General features: G+C 43.6%; 1 long non-coding RNA gene across 1 annotated transcript in view; it reads right to left on the minus strand.

Annotated features, from left to right (window-relative positions):
- Positions 1 to 3070: 3070 nt before the first annotated feature.
- Positions 3071 to 13753, minus strand: part of LOC125331087 — a 36344-nt gene continuing 25661 nt past the window's right edge. The window contains exons 6-8 of the long non-coding RNA XR_007205856.1: positions 10550 to 10631; positions 9690 to 9779; positions 3071 to 4395 (exon numbers count right to left, since the gene is read on the minus strand). This is a non-coding gene — a long non-coding RNA (uncharacterized LOC125331087). The remainder of the gene's footprint in view (positions 4396 to 9689; positions 9780 to 10549; positions 10632 to 13753) is intronic.

Consider the following 13753-nt stretch of genomic DNA (forward strand, 5'->3'; position numbering starts at 1 on the left):
CCGGAGGGAGTTATCTCTGAGTCAGGCGGCAGGACAATGATGGGCAATTAACAGAAAGATAGTCTGGGGGGAGGAGGCAAGGAAACACTGCCCCACCTGATTTCAACAGCTGATGGGGATGGTAATAGAATACACTGCAACCCAGGACACCTACCTTGCACAATTTTGAACTCTACTACTTCTCCATCTTCTAAACTTGGGATGTATTTTTCAGGGTTATTCTTTTTAATAGCAGTTCTATGAACGAGTATGTCTTCTTGGTTGTCAAATCTCGTTATAAAACTGTAACTTTGTTTAACATTAGACCATTTTACTATTTCTAAAACCTTAGCTATGATAATTTTTTCCTTTTTCCAAGTGGCTGCTGTTTTCTGTCTCGCTGCATTTTTGCTTTCTCTTTTGTTTTCGCTCGCTCCCGTGTTGGAATTGCCAGGGTTGCTGGGGCCGTGTGGGCTGCTCGTGCCTGCGCGCTCTTCCCGGGGTCGCGCGGGCCGGGCTGGGCCACTCAGCTCCCCGTGCGCTGCCGCCTCTGCTCTCAGCTGCACTGCCACTGCCTGGGGCTGCACCCACGTCTCAGCCGGGCCCCCGAGTGACGACCTCCCGCGCCCTGCTCCAGCACTCATTTCGGCTGGGCGCAGGCTCCACTCTGCTGCCAGCCACCACCGCCAGCTGCTGCCTGCGCGCCGCCCCTCTCGGTCGGGTGTTCACGGGGCTCGCTCCACTACGCGCTGCGCGGGGCCGGGCGGGCACTGCTGGGTCACCCTGCTCCCACTGCTGCTTTGTCACCCTGCTCCCACTGCTGCTGGGTCACCCTGCTCCCGCCGCGCCTCGCTGAGCTGCCGACACTGCAGCTTGCATTACTCCGCCCATGCGCGGGAACTGCCTCGCGCTGCTCGGAGAGCGCTCGGTCCACGTGGGCGAGGCCGCACGGTCTCTGAGGCAGGCTTCCCTTCTCCAGGACACAGCTGACATTGTTCAACAGTCTCGGTAATTAAATAATATTCATGAAAATATTCTTCCATCGTCATGTATTTTGACTCAGAAATTGTGTCCAAACAGTCTTCCAAAAGTCTTTGGTAAGAATCAAATCCCAAGAAACGTAGAAAAAGTTCTTAAACAACCACGCCAGGAAATGTTTCAGTTCCTTTTGAGCTTGAATTAAACTAAAATTTACAAATCGTTGTTCAAGAATCTTTTCAAGTTTAAGATAAATGTCCATATGAGGCTCTGAGAGCCGAGAGTCTTTCCACGGTTCCTCCATAGTATAGAGATGGAACAGCAAAACAAATACAAGAAGAGAAATCCAGAGTTTACTCACAAATCAGTCACTGTCCTTAGGGATCGGGGATTGTTCTGCTCACATTATCCACCATTTGTTACAGCAGGGATACTGCAACACGTGTATCAGACAACGAGGCCCGTGGAAAAGAAATAGCTATGGACCGATTCTTGATAGATGTTTCAGAGATGTTTATTTCTCCAGCCGCATGGCTGGGGCTCTGCCCAGGAACTGCAGCAATCACGGGACCCGAGGGTCCTTCTGCCCGCGCAGGGAAACACAAAACAACCAATGGGGAACGAGGCTGAGCAGGGGCAGGGAAACACCGTGCCTCCCCCCCAGGGCCCCTCTCCCAGGGCCACATGGCAGGCAGGAAGGGACCCTGACATAATATGTCCAGTCTATAGGAGAAATTAAAATGCCCAGACACCCTTTTTTTTGATGGTAATTTAAGCATTCCAACAGGTGTAGGTGTTTTTATGTGAGTTTCATACTTAATCAGTTAAGATCTGATGTGGGGGAACCACCTAAGGACTAGAGGGGCTGACCAGCTCTTTACCATCACTACAACAAGAAAGCCCAGAGGTTGCTCATGTTGCAGCCTCTGAAATGAGCAAAGGCTGCTGACTTTCCTGTCAACAAAGGCTCCAAGCACTTCTGGGCAGGGAAGATTAGTAATGATGACAGCACAATGTGTAATTTAATGCAGCCTGCCTTAAATGCCCTGAAAAGTCAAAAGAAAAAGCATCTTGCACTTCCCTTTCTCATGGATCACATACAGCTGCTGTGTGTCTCCAAACAGCTGCAACATTTGTCTGAGGAAGATGCAGGAATCTGTTTAGTGTCTGCATATTTGTCTGAAGAGTGCTTAACAAACCATGGGGATGATCAGCACTTTTAAAAAGTACCTTGCTCTGGGCCAACTCCTCCATGTCACACACTGCAGAGGCCTCAATCCAACGTATACTGTGATCTAAACCTAAATATGCATTAAGGATAACATATACAAGCATCCAGCAATACCCAGAAATACACTCACCACTGTGGTAAAAGGGCTCACAGCTGGGCGGGAGGCAGGGAAAAGCCAGGAGTGAGCATTTGTCCAGGCCAGCACACTGTTCCTTGAGCAGCTCTAACCAAAGCCAACCCCACAGACAGAGGAAAGCATCCCAACTATCCCAGCTGGCAAACATAAGTTTTTTCCTTTTGACAAAAAAGTAAAATACCATCAATTAAAAAATATTTAAAATATCATTCAACGTTTGTTTGGGTTCATTGTTATAGCAGCACTGTGTGGCTGATGGATCCCTGGAGCAAATGAGTCGTTGCTGCTGTAGAAAGGTATTTCTGCCTGGCCATGACTTCCTGCTCTCCTGAGTGTGCTGACAGATCTAATCAGATACTTAATTGTGTTCTTTCAAAAGTGAACTGGAAAGGCATTCAATGACCAGTGAAGACATTTCCAAAGGAAAACACTCACTTTCTCCTGAAAAAAAAAATACAAAGGATTACCTCTCTTTGGAACTATGTTATTGAGAATGAATGGCTGTAAATGTGGATTGCAGATGATTTACTCTATATCCCAGGATTTGGGGGATGAGTCATATTACTGTACCAGACAATGGCTTGACAAATAAAAAAAAATCTGCTTCTATTGGGAGAAAGAAATACATAGTGGGGAAAAAGAAAGTGTTCTCCAGCACAATGATAAAAATAAATACATTTTCAAAAGAATTGTAGGACTGAATTTATTTATAGCAGAAAAAGGAAAAAAAAGAAAATGTTTTCATATCTGGATTTTTCATACTTGTTTATGTAGCAACTACATAGCATATACACATTATGTTTGCATTTTACATGTTTGTATGCATACATAACAACAGTACAATTTTGAAAACTTACGTGTTGCCTGGCATGTCCTCAAGCCCTGGATCACTTCTGGACAGAAAGAAGGCAAACCCTAGAAATCTGCTTACTTTGGATCTGGCCTCTGACACTCTTTGATGGATAACAGATAAGAGTACCATTTTTAACAGGCCTTCAGCCGAGATAAAAAAACCTATATATTAACTGCCATATTTCTGTGCTACATCAGAGAATGTAAGAGACAGGGTTTGACTGAAAAAAAAAAAAATGGCCCCCTTGGCATGTGCTGATATCAAGGAATATTAAGTATTTTCTTCCAGCTCACTGAGCCTTCCCAGATTTAAGGCAGACCAGTATAGCTGTCCACAGCAAGGTAATACGTAGTACAGCCCTTTCAGGAAGAAGCTGAGGAGACAGCCAGCCGGAGGAAAAATGCTGAGCTAAATTCAACACAGTATTACTGTTCATCGCTCTGCTCATTGAAACAGACTTGGAAAGGAAAGTGAATTTAAGCTCTACAGTGTGTGAAGTGTATATTAAATAAGAAGTTGAATCGAGTGACTATTTATTAGAAAGTACAGGAGATTCTGAGTAACACTATGTATCCTAAAACCAGTCTGAGTTGTAGCAATGCCAGTTCAGGCAGCCACTAAAAGCAAAACCTGGGACCTGTGTTTCAAAATGTGAAATTCAGGAAAGGAAAAAAAAAAAAAGGAGGTTAAGATGCTTATAAAAGTAGGGTCCTTAGTATGCAACTACTTGAGTTATTCTTCCCCAGAGTAAAAATTGCTATGTCATTAGAAGTAATAAAGACTTGTGGAAAACTGCCAGCCATGCTTTGCTCAGGGTAAAGAAAAGCAATGCAGAATTATACTCCATCTTTCACCAGATTGCTTCAACTCTTTTACTTAACTAGGAGTCCATCATAATATTACAGAATACTTCAAAAATGTAATTAGTTTCCAGAAATAAATTAGCTAACAGTGAATGAATCAGACTTTTTTTTCCTGCACACACCAGGCTGATCAATCCTCAGAGATACTTGAACTTGGAAAAGTCACAACTGAAAGCAGTGTTATAGGCTTGTCAGCCCTGTACAATTTTCTCATAATCAGGTCCTGGCTTTCATTCCTTCTTCTTGCTGTCTCCAAATAGATACACGCCCACTGGCACGATACTTGTCTTGCTTTTTCAGGAGCGATGTGGAAGTATAGCAGAGTTGTGCATGGCTGAACTGAGCTTCCAGCTCCCTTTGAAGTCAAGAGAACAGCAGACAGTGTATGTTAGAGTATTTCTTTTATTGCATTTCCCAAACCAGTGCTGCTTGAGAGCTTGCCAATGCTAAGAAGTTGTTAGTTTCTGTACAGGAGAGCAGCAGCTGCTGGGCACATGCCAATTGTTTTAAATATCAACAGCACTGCCACCTGAAGCTATCAAAAACACAGCAGAGTGAAGGAGGAAAATGCTACAAACTCATCTAAACATTTATATCCTGTGCTGCTGCGGGCAGGCTGCAATAATCACATACTCAGCCCTTCAAAACAGGGCTGACAAGAAAGTGACTCCAAACATAGCATAGCCAGGAGCGGGGTGAGTGTAAACTTCCAAGTGATTGTCCCCCTTTGGGGTTTGCTGCTGGTTTTCTACTTTACTATTGCTTTGAAATCCTCTGTGCTGTTACAGCCGAAGCAGTAACCAGCAGTTCACTTGTTAATGTCACAATTTGGGCCAGCAGTGGAAGCACCAGCTGGTTTGCTTCTGACAAAGGTTGTAAAGAAAGGGCTCTGGGCTGGGAGCACACAGCACTTCAGCTTTGATTTGGAGAGCAGTGAGGATTGCCTTTTGATGCATAACTGCTTCCATCACATGGTACAGGGCCTCCAGCGTACAAAGCTGCATCCATGATTATGGAAGTAAAACCATAGGATGGGCGTAGGACTTTTGCAACACACCTGAAATGTGTTGAAGTTGTCACATCTCCATTACTGCCCAGTGGTTGCAGAGTTCTGCATTTGCTGTTTACCTTGACATATTGGGGCAATAAATAATGAGATCAAATGAAATTCTGAAAGATCTGCAGAAAGTAGTTGTATACTTTCATTCTCTTTTCTTCATTCTACTTGCAGTAATGAAGTCATGAAATGGTTACTTTAATCCCACTCCCATTTTGTCCCATCTTGCAAATCAAAGTAAAATGAATAGGAGATCTCACTCTAGAGCACACTTCCTGCACCTTGCACCACTGCTGTCAGACATCATCCTCCACACAGTGCCCATCACCATTTTTCAGTATGAAGTGCTCCAGTCCTGTCTAAATCTAGTCCTTCACACCCACAGAAACTGAAGGAATTTAGCATTGTCTTCCAGCAAGCAGGCACTGGTGCAAGTACTGATGGCAGACAAGCAGTTCCTAAATGTCTCCAAGACCTTTCCACCAGCAGGTGTCACTGAACAAGAGAAAACAGCTGTTTGCAGTACCAGGGGCTCCTTCACACTCCAAGAACTTGCCATAGGAAATCTTGCCATAGGACATGCTGACACCTGAGAACAGGTCCAGGCAGTCACCAGCCTTCCCTGGGGCTGTCCGGGGGACACCAGAGCCTCCACGAGCTGTTAGCATGGGCAAGATGCGTCTAAGACAGGCCCATCTCTGGGGAGCAAAGGCTGCCTGTTGGATCCTGCAGAAATTCCTCCTTCTCATGGTAGGAAACAGCCAAGACCACAGAGTCTCCATTTGGATAAACTGGAAGCAACGCACTAAAGATAGCTCTGAAAAGCCAAGCCCAACTATTTCAATGGCAACTTTTTTCCTGGAGTGCGGGCAGTGGCTGTTGGACCAGCACAGCTACACTCAGATACCAGGCATTTCAGATTTAGGTGCTGAACAGAAAATTTCAAAGCCTGAACATTTCTGGGGCAGGGAGAGTGGCCAAGAGAAGTTTCAGAAAGCATTTATGTGCTCAAACTTAAAGATAGGAAAATGCTACTCACCTGGGACATGCAATTCTTGGGAAAATCCAGATTTAGTTATCTTGCTTCTACTAAGTTTGAAGATGTTATTCTGACTATTTTGGGGTGGTTTTTTCTCAGACATAAGGTCACATCTTCTATAAGAATTTAAATTATGTGTGTGCCTAATTTGTTTTGATTATCTGTGTTAAGTTATGAAAAATGGATTACACATTCAAAACTCTCCAGAGAGGCTGCAGAGTTTTATGAAGGTACAACGGATATGATGCTGCAAAAGCCAGCTGGTTTACACAATAAAAGATGATCTGAGACGAAAAGAATATTAGTTTTCCTGATCTCAGGCCTATTTTGAAATAATTATTAAAAGGCAGCTCCAACACTGTGTTAGAAAAGTGGATGGATGAGTACCAAAGACATTGTCCTGTCTTTATGAAGGCCTGTTAATAAAAGGAAAATTTTAAAAAGTGAAATATACTACAACCTAAATATCTTCCCATGCAAAAAAAAGTGTTTCAAACTTACAGACAGGCGCTGAGGTGAGGTTGGCTTTATATGTGGATGTCATAATGGTACAAAAGAAATGCTATACAGGGTAGGTGACCCATAGGTTAAGTAGGCCATTCCTTGAATAGGATTAAAAATTGAAGACGATATAGGAAATAAAAAGGGCAATGGGGGTAGAAATGCCATAAGTGAGGGTAGCAAAGCAATAAGAACAGACCATTGATACCCTGTGCACTGTTGACAGCAGCAGGGACAGAGGACTAAAATCCTCACCTGGGGCATAATGGTCCATATCTGTCATGCAGAACTCGAGTGGTGGGGGTGAGGAGTTAGGCCAATAATAATTACAATGAAGTTTAAGAGAACAAAAAGCCTTTGGACAGGCGGGGTGCAAGGGTGGGCAGTGTGGGGTGTGTCCATCCATGGCTGCACCCCCTTCCTCTAGCCCCTGTCAGAAGGGTGAGTGGGTGCTGCATGCCACAGCCCCAGGTTGCACAGTCACAGCTGCTGACCCAGCCAACACACTCATCTCATTCCCAGATGGGTAGCGAAAGCCTTCATGGAGTCACTAACCCAGGAGAGAGAAGGTAAATGTGTGTTTGCATCCCATCCCCCACCATTTTTCATCCCATTTTAGGTAATTTCCAGCCATGAATGTTCAACTAATTAAGAGAAAACAAGACCTGATTTGAATTCCCAAGCTGAGACTGCAGCCTTGTCAGTTTCTTCTGCTGTCAGTAATTCCCGTTTTCTTTTGTGTTTTTTTATTCCTTTATCTAGTTTGAGCTGTCTGCAGGAGGGAAAACAAGCCCACCTAGAGGCTATGTCTGAAGTATTGCCTCTAATAGTCCAGATTCAAGTCTGCTTGTTTACACTAAAACGCACCTGACCTCGTTAAAAAGGCTAACACGTGCTGCAGATAAAACCCTAACTAAAGACCTTAACTCTTTGGAAGTTTGTCTACCTTGGTGTTGAATTTAATGTGTAGTGTCTGAGGTGTGCTGCCAGTGATGGATTCAAGTTGTAATCTCAGCACGGGGGGGGGGGGGGGGTTGTAATCAAGTTGTAATCTCAGTTGAGGTTTTGTCTGCATGTAAATTACTGACAGTGTTAATGGCCATCAGCAAGGAACAAATAATTCTACTCAAAATGCTAGTGCCAGTTTCCTGTCTTTATCACAATCCATTCTTAGGAAAGAGTAGTAAACTGAATAAAAACAGCCTCCTCTCTCTCCCCACCCCCCCCCCCCCCCGCCCCATTTATGTAGAAACATTCTTCTTGAAAGCTTTATTCCAATTAAAAGCTTTTTTTTTCCTGTTTGCAGAGAAAAGATGTTCTACCTAGGGATGCATGTGCATTATTAGACTTGCTATTACAAAGTTATTCCATTTAAATAGGAATTTTAGGCACCAGAAATATAATTTCTACATAGAGTTGAACTCCAGAAGTACTGGCCATGTGGTCAGATACACAGCTGGACAGATTTTTGTCTCACAGCACTCACCCTGCTCACTAGCTGGGAATGCTTAAGTCCCTGCCCATCACTAACACTCCCTAGCTTGTGTCACTGATCTGTTGTAATACAAAGGCTCACTGTCTCTCTTCATGGTCCATCAAATTTGAAGGCACCACACTGATACTACTGGAAAAATAACACCCTGCACTAATCCTGCTCACTTTGAGAAGGTTGCTCTCTGGGAGAAAGACTATTGGCATGGGTATTATGCAACTAAGTAAACCCAACTGCTGTCATTAAGTTGGTAATATTTAAAAATAATAGTCTCCAACAAAAAATAATATGTCCAGAATTTGCTACATCTTACTATATTTTCTATGCAATGTTCACAAAAGATTGCCTGGTTCAGGTAATTAATAGTGATTTGCTGAAAAATGGATTGAAAAGTTGTGTTTTATGGCAACAGTCTGAGTGGATTTCTTTGTGTGATCTGATTTCTCTGTGTGCATTTCAGCACTGCAGTGGCAGCTGAAGGATAGACTGAATTCTTAGGTGGCTGTTTTGGTACCAGCAGCCAGGCAGAATTTATTGCCTGCTGTCATCCATTAAACCATACACATTTAAATAATAGAAAGTACCTGAAGATGATTAGCAGAGTAAATTACCTAAAGTAACGCAGTTAAAATAGTTCTGCAGTAGCTCTACAGCATGTCAGTGTCACTGAGGAGAGTGTTATGAAAAGGAGTGGAGTTAATGAAATGCCACTTCATTGTCAAGTGCTGAAGCACTACAAGCGGAGGACTTGTCAGCACAAACAGTGGTGGTGGTGAAAGGCGAAACAGATGGAATTGCACCGGCAAACAGGACCTAACTGACTGTGCTCTGTGCCACCAGGCAAGGTTAGATGCCACTGAAGTTTCTCATGGTGGCAAAGCACTCCAGGTGACTCTCAAAGCCCCATTTGGCACCCGCAGCGGCCAGAAAAAAGCATGGGGAAAGAGTCATCCATGTCTGCAGTGGGCTTCCCTCTCTCTGGCAGAGTTTTTGGCCAGGATTTCGGACCATATGGGCCCTGTGGAATCCCACAGGCTCCCGTCTGCAAATCTGGCAGTATCAATTTTTTTATACTATTTGCATTGGCTACGTTGTGAAATAAAGTCCATGAAATCATGTTTCTGGGTTTATGCTGTCAGCGAAATACTGAATAATGACACAAACTGCTCCCTCTGTAACAACCTCAGGTTTCTCCAACCCAGCAGACAGTTGACACCTGCTCAAAGCTGACTTGCTTGTCTGGTGGGCAGCAGAAAACTCCCAGTGTGGTAAGGAATGATTTCAGTGCTGTCCCCAAGGGGCTCTCTGAGACTCAGGGAAAACAACAACACAGCCAGACCTTTGAAGGTGTTGGACCATGTTACCACAGCTTCCAGGAAGGGCTCAGAAACCTCTCAAGGAATCTCCCTGTTTAAGCAGCTAAAAATATTTCAACAGTCTGTCCTCTTTCAGAATAAAACTCTCCATCAACTAATGTTTGGGTACATACTTATGAAATGTGCACCACATCCCATCAGGGAGCTGACACAACCTTGTTTTTAGCATGAGAAAATTACTTACACTAACCCAATGTGGTGCAGCACCAGCAAGGAGGAGTTCTGCAGGCTGGGAAGGAACCATCTTGAGCTGGGCTTCAGCAGATCGTTCATTCTACAGATCAATTAAACATTAAATTGTCACAAAATGCAACACTGGCTATGCTATGTAGCCATATTCCTCAGAGCAGAATGGTGTCACTTTAAGACATAAAATTGCATAATTGTGTGCTTACTGTTCTAGCTACAACATTGACAAGCATTATATTTTATCTCCAAGGAAAAGAAAAAATGAGAGAAGTGTTCATAAATTACCCCATCAAATCAGGTAACAATCAGCAGGAGACAAAGCAAAGAGTCTATTTTATGTACAGTAATGAAGGAAAAGCCAGAATTCCCATGGCCAGCCAAATGTCATTGATGATGAATGCAGGTAATTCTGGGGCAGGTACCCACAAACCAGGCACAGGGATTAAAAGGGCATTCCAAGATAATTAATGTAGTGTTTCATTTGTGCCTTATTTCATTTTCTTCACCTTTCAGCTTTTTTATTTTTTTTAAGTTTTGTTTTTATTGAGCATTTCTGCTCTTTCTATGCCTTGAGGGACTGCTGAGACTGTGAAAAGTGACCACCTTGAAAAACTCAAATTATTTCAGTAAATTATGCACATATATTCTGTAAAGGGTCTGGGGACTTCCTGCTCACTATAAATAGCATTTCTTGCTTTATTCCTGCAAAGCTTTACTATGCCTAGAAGCAAGAATGCTTTTGTTGTACAAGAGCAAAGTCACTCCTTGAGAAGCTGCTTGGAAAAATTAATATTAAACTACAAACCAAAAAACATGTTGCCTTCCTATTTTTAATGAGAGCTTCATTTTTCTTACCTTGCCAAGCCTGCCAAAATGCTCTCAAAATTAAATGTCATTCCTGAGGCCTAGAGATGTTCAGGTTGGGTTAGAGCCAGACCTAAGTGAATCAGAAATTACAGTATTTATTTAGTTGTAGAATTAGAAATAGAAATATACGAAATTTTCCAAAACCATCAAAAGTCTTTCCAGAGAGAGCATCAGACTATAGTAGTCAAAGGCAGAATATGGCCAGAGTGTATTTAAACAAAATGCAGAAAAAGCCATAGAGAAAAAAATCAAAGCTTTCCTTGAAATAGACCTTGTTTGATTAAATGCACAGCACGGTTATTTTGGCTTTAATTCATTGTGATGTTGAGATCTGAGTGGTTTAAATCTTAATGCAGACTTTCTATTGATGTGTGTTTACAGAGTTATTCACACCTTTGAGAAGTATTTTCAGGGAGATGGCAAAGTGGCCCCAAATTCAAATGTTTTTGTTACTCCACCTACTCTGTTAGCAAGTGCAAATATATGACCACAGAATCATAGAATCACAGAATGGTTTGAGTGGGAAGGGACCTTAAAGATCAACTAGTTCCACACCCCCCTGCCATGGGCAGGGACACCTTTCACCAGACCAGGTTGTTCAGAGCCCCATCCAGCCTGGCCTTGGACATTCCCAGGGATGGGGCAGCCACAGGTTCTCTGGGCAACCTGTTCCACCACCCTCATAATAAACAATTATTTCCTAATATCTAATCTAAACCTACTCTGTTTCAGCTGAAAGCCACTCCCCCTTGTCCTATCACAAGGTCATCAGCACATGCATGGCCTTCTCCGTGCTTTGCTGCCAAGGCCTGGGTGGGAGCACAATCCAGAGACCAACGTCCCATTCCCGTCTCTGCTGTGGGACCGGGTCAGGATCGTGGTGTGCTCAGGGTGCTGTGTGCATCCACCCAGACAGGAGAGGAACAAGTCAGCACCCTCCTCTGTGGAGGAGCGGAATGAACAGCAGCAGGAAATAAAACATGAAGGAGGCCAGAAGCAGCTGGGAACACTCATCTTCGCTCGTGTCTTTTCACTGCACTGCGAACAAAAGCCTGGCTCCAAGAGAAGGCAAAGCTCACCAATGAGATGTAAAAACATTGATGTTTTCTGAAGGTAAAACCATTTCTAAAATCATCTAGAGTCCTGCACAGGACACTGTTGGCACTGGCACATGACATGGTGGCTCTGCAGGGGCTGCTACCAGGCGAGTGACTGGCACCCCAGAGTTCCTCCTCCGGCTCCAAGAGGCTCCTTGGCTGTATAGACATGTTGGAGGTTTTCATCTCATATCTGTCCCTGCTTGGGCTGAAATGATTTTACAAGTTTTGAAAGCCCCTGTATAACCTTTATCCACAAAAGAGGCTACAACTTCCTCAAGTCCAGCAAATCCATCTATTATTCCCCTTAATATTTCGCAGCAGTCAGCTGGAGGCCCTGTCCCTGCTCTGCTGCGCAGGCTGCTCGATGCCCTCGGTACCACACAGCTTCTTGACACTGCCCTGCACGGCAACATAAATCCATGGGCTATGCTTGAAAGACATATATCTAGAAAGAAAAGAGACATTATTGAACATCATGGGAGTGCAGAGTTTTAACTCTGTTTTTACACCCCACGTCTCCCAGGCTGTCCTGATTCTATGGCAGAAGAACAGTCTCCAGCAGCTGCAAAGCATCAGCAGATATAGAGCTGCCAGGGCTCTTTCCCCTTTCTGTTTTATGGAGGGATACATAGCTGTGCAGTGAGAAAGCAGGACATTCATCGAGCTACTTTTGCAGAAGAACGAAGACAGCTCTCAGACAAACACTGTAACATCCAAATATTAGCAACTACCACATAACCACTACTCAGGCATGTCTCAGAAATACTCATTTAATATTCATGTTTCAAAAGAAAAGCTGAGGGTCTTTCTGTCACAGAAACAACATTTTTCAGAAGCACACAGCATCCAGAAGCATGAACTGGAACACACAAGGGGGGTCCCCAGTGCTGCTGGCCAGGGCTGGAGGGTGCTCAGGCTCTGCTGAGTTATGTGTAACACATTAAACTCATCAGGTTCAAGGCAGTGTTCCAAAGCCCCAGGTGAGATGAAGAGCCAGTGCACCAGACATAATGCACGCCAAGGGCTAGGTGGCTCCTACCCTGGATGCTGCCAGATTAGGTAGCAGTGGAAGCATCACTGTCCTTGACCAGCCCCCTATGAACCATGACAGGAGGAAGGGGATAGCAAACTCTATTTTCCTACGTGGAAAATCAAAGCAGAGTGAGTTACTGAGGCTTACAGGCGAGAAATCTGTGAAATAACTCAAAATGGCCACCCTACCTCTGAACTCTCCATCCTGAGACTGAAGCTGACAGCCACAAGGTCTGACTGTCACACAAGCACACAGGGACAGAAGCCACAGCTCTGTGTTCAGTGCTGCCAATTGGTTTGATACAACACTTCATTTATTTTCAGAAACTGAATTTCCTAGGAAGAAATTAGCTATCGAATAGCAAGAAAGGATGATGTTCCCTCCAATCGCTTCTGGAATCTGGAGAACACTTTCTTTTTTATTTTCCCTTTTTTTTACTTTTTTTAAAATTACCCTGTCATTGTAGCTCCTTGAAGACTTACTGCTAAATATTTGAAAATCAAGAGCATATCCTTAGACCAGACTCAAATATCTTGTTTGTGCAAGACTGTGAATTACATTGGCCAAATTCCCTCTTTCTGATATAATTCAGCTGACTTTGAGTTACTCACTCATAGCAACATGAATGAGAGTAGATTCAGGTTCAGTGCTTCATTTTCCATCCACATCAGAAGTTAACTACCAGCTTTATTCCCTGATCCTCCCGAAAGGGCTGATGATGGTGGTACACAAACAAAGGCGCCTTGCCATGCAAAGAGTTGGATATGTTGTTGCTAAACAAACATGCCCATGTTAACTCCAGCCTCATTAAAAATACAAGACAAACATTCATCCCAGGATCCCAGACAGGCAATTGGTTCTAAGCACCAAAAACCACACAAAACACTCCAAAACAAACAGGAAAAAACCCTACTGTAAATCCATGGTAGGTAAACACTCAAAATTATAAACCTCAAAAAAGAACACATCTTTTCTATGTCCTGTCTAGCATGTCTTGAATCTTGGATAAAAAGATTTAAGATTCTTTTTACTCTATCCACTTTTAATAGGAAAATCCAG

Source organism: Corvus hawaiiensis, chromosome 10 (assembly GCF_020740725.1).
Source record: "Corvus hawaiiensis isolate bCorHaw1 chromosome 10, bCorHaw1.pri.cur, whole genome shotgun sequence".
NCBI lineage: Eukaryota > Metazoa > Chordata > Aves > Passeriformes > Corvidae > Corvus > Corvus hawaiiensis.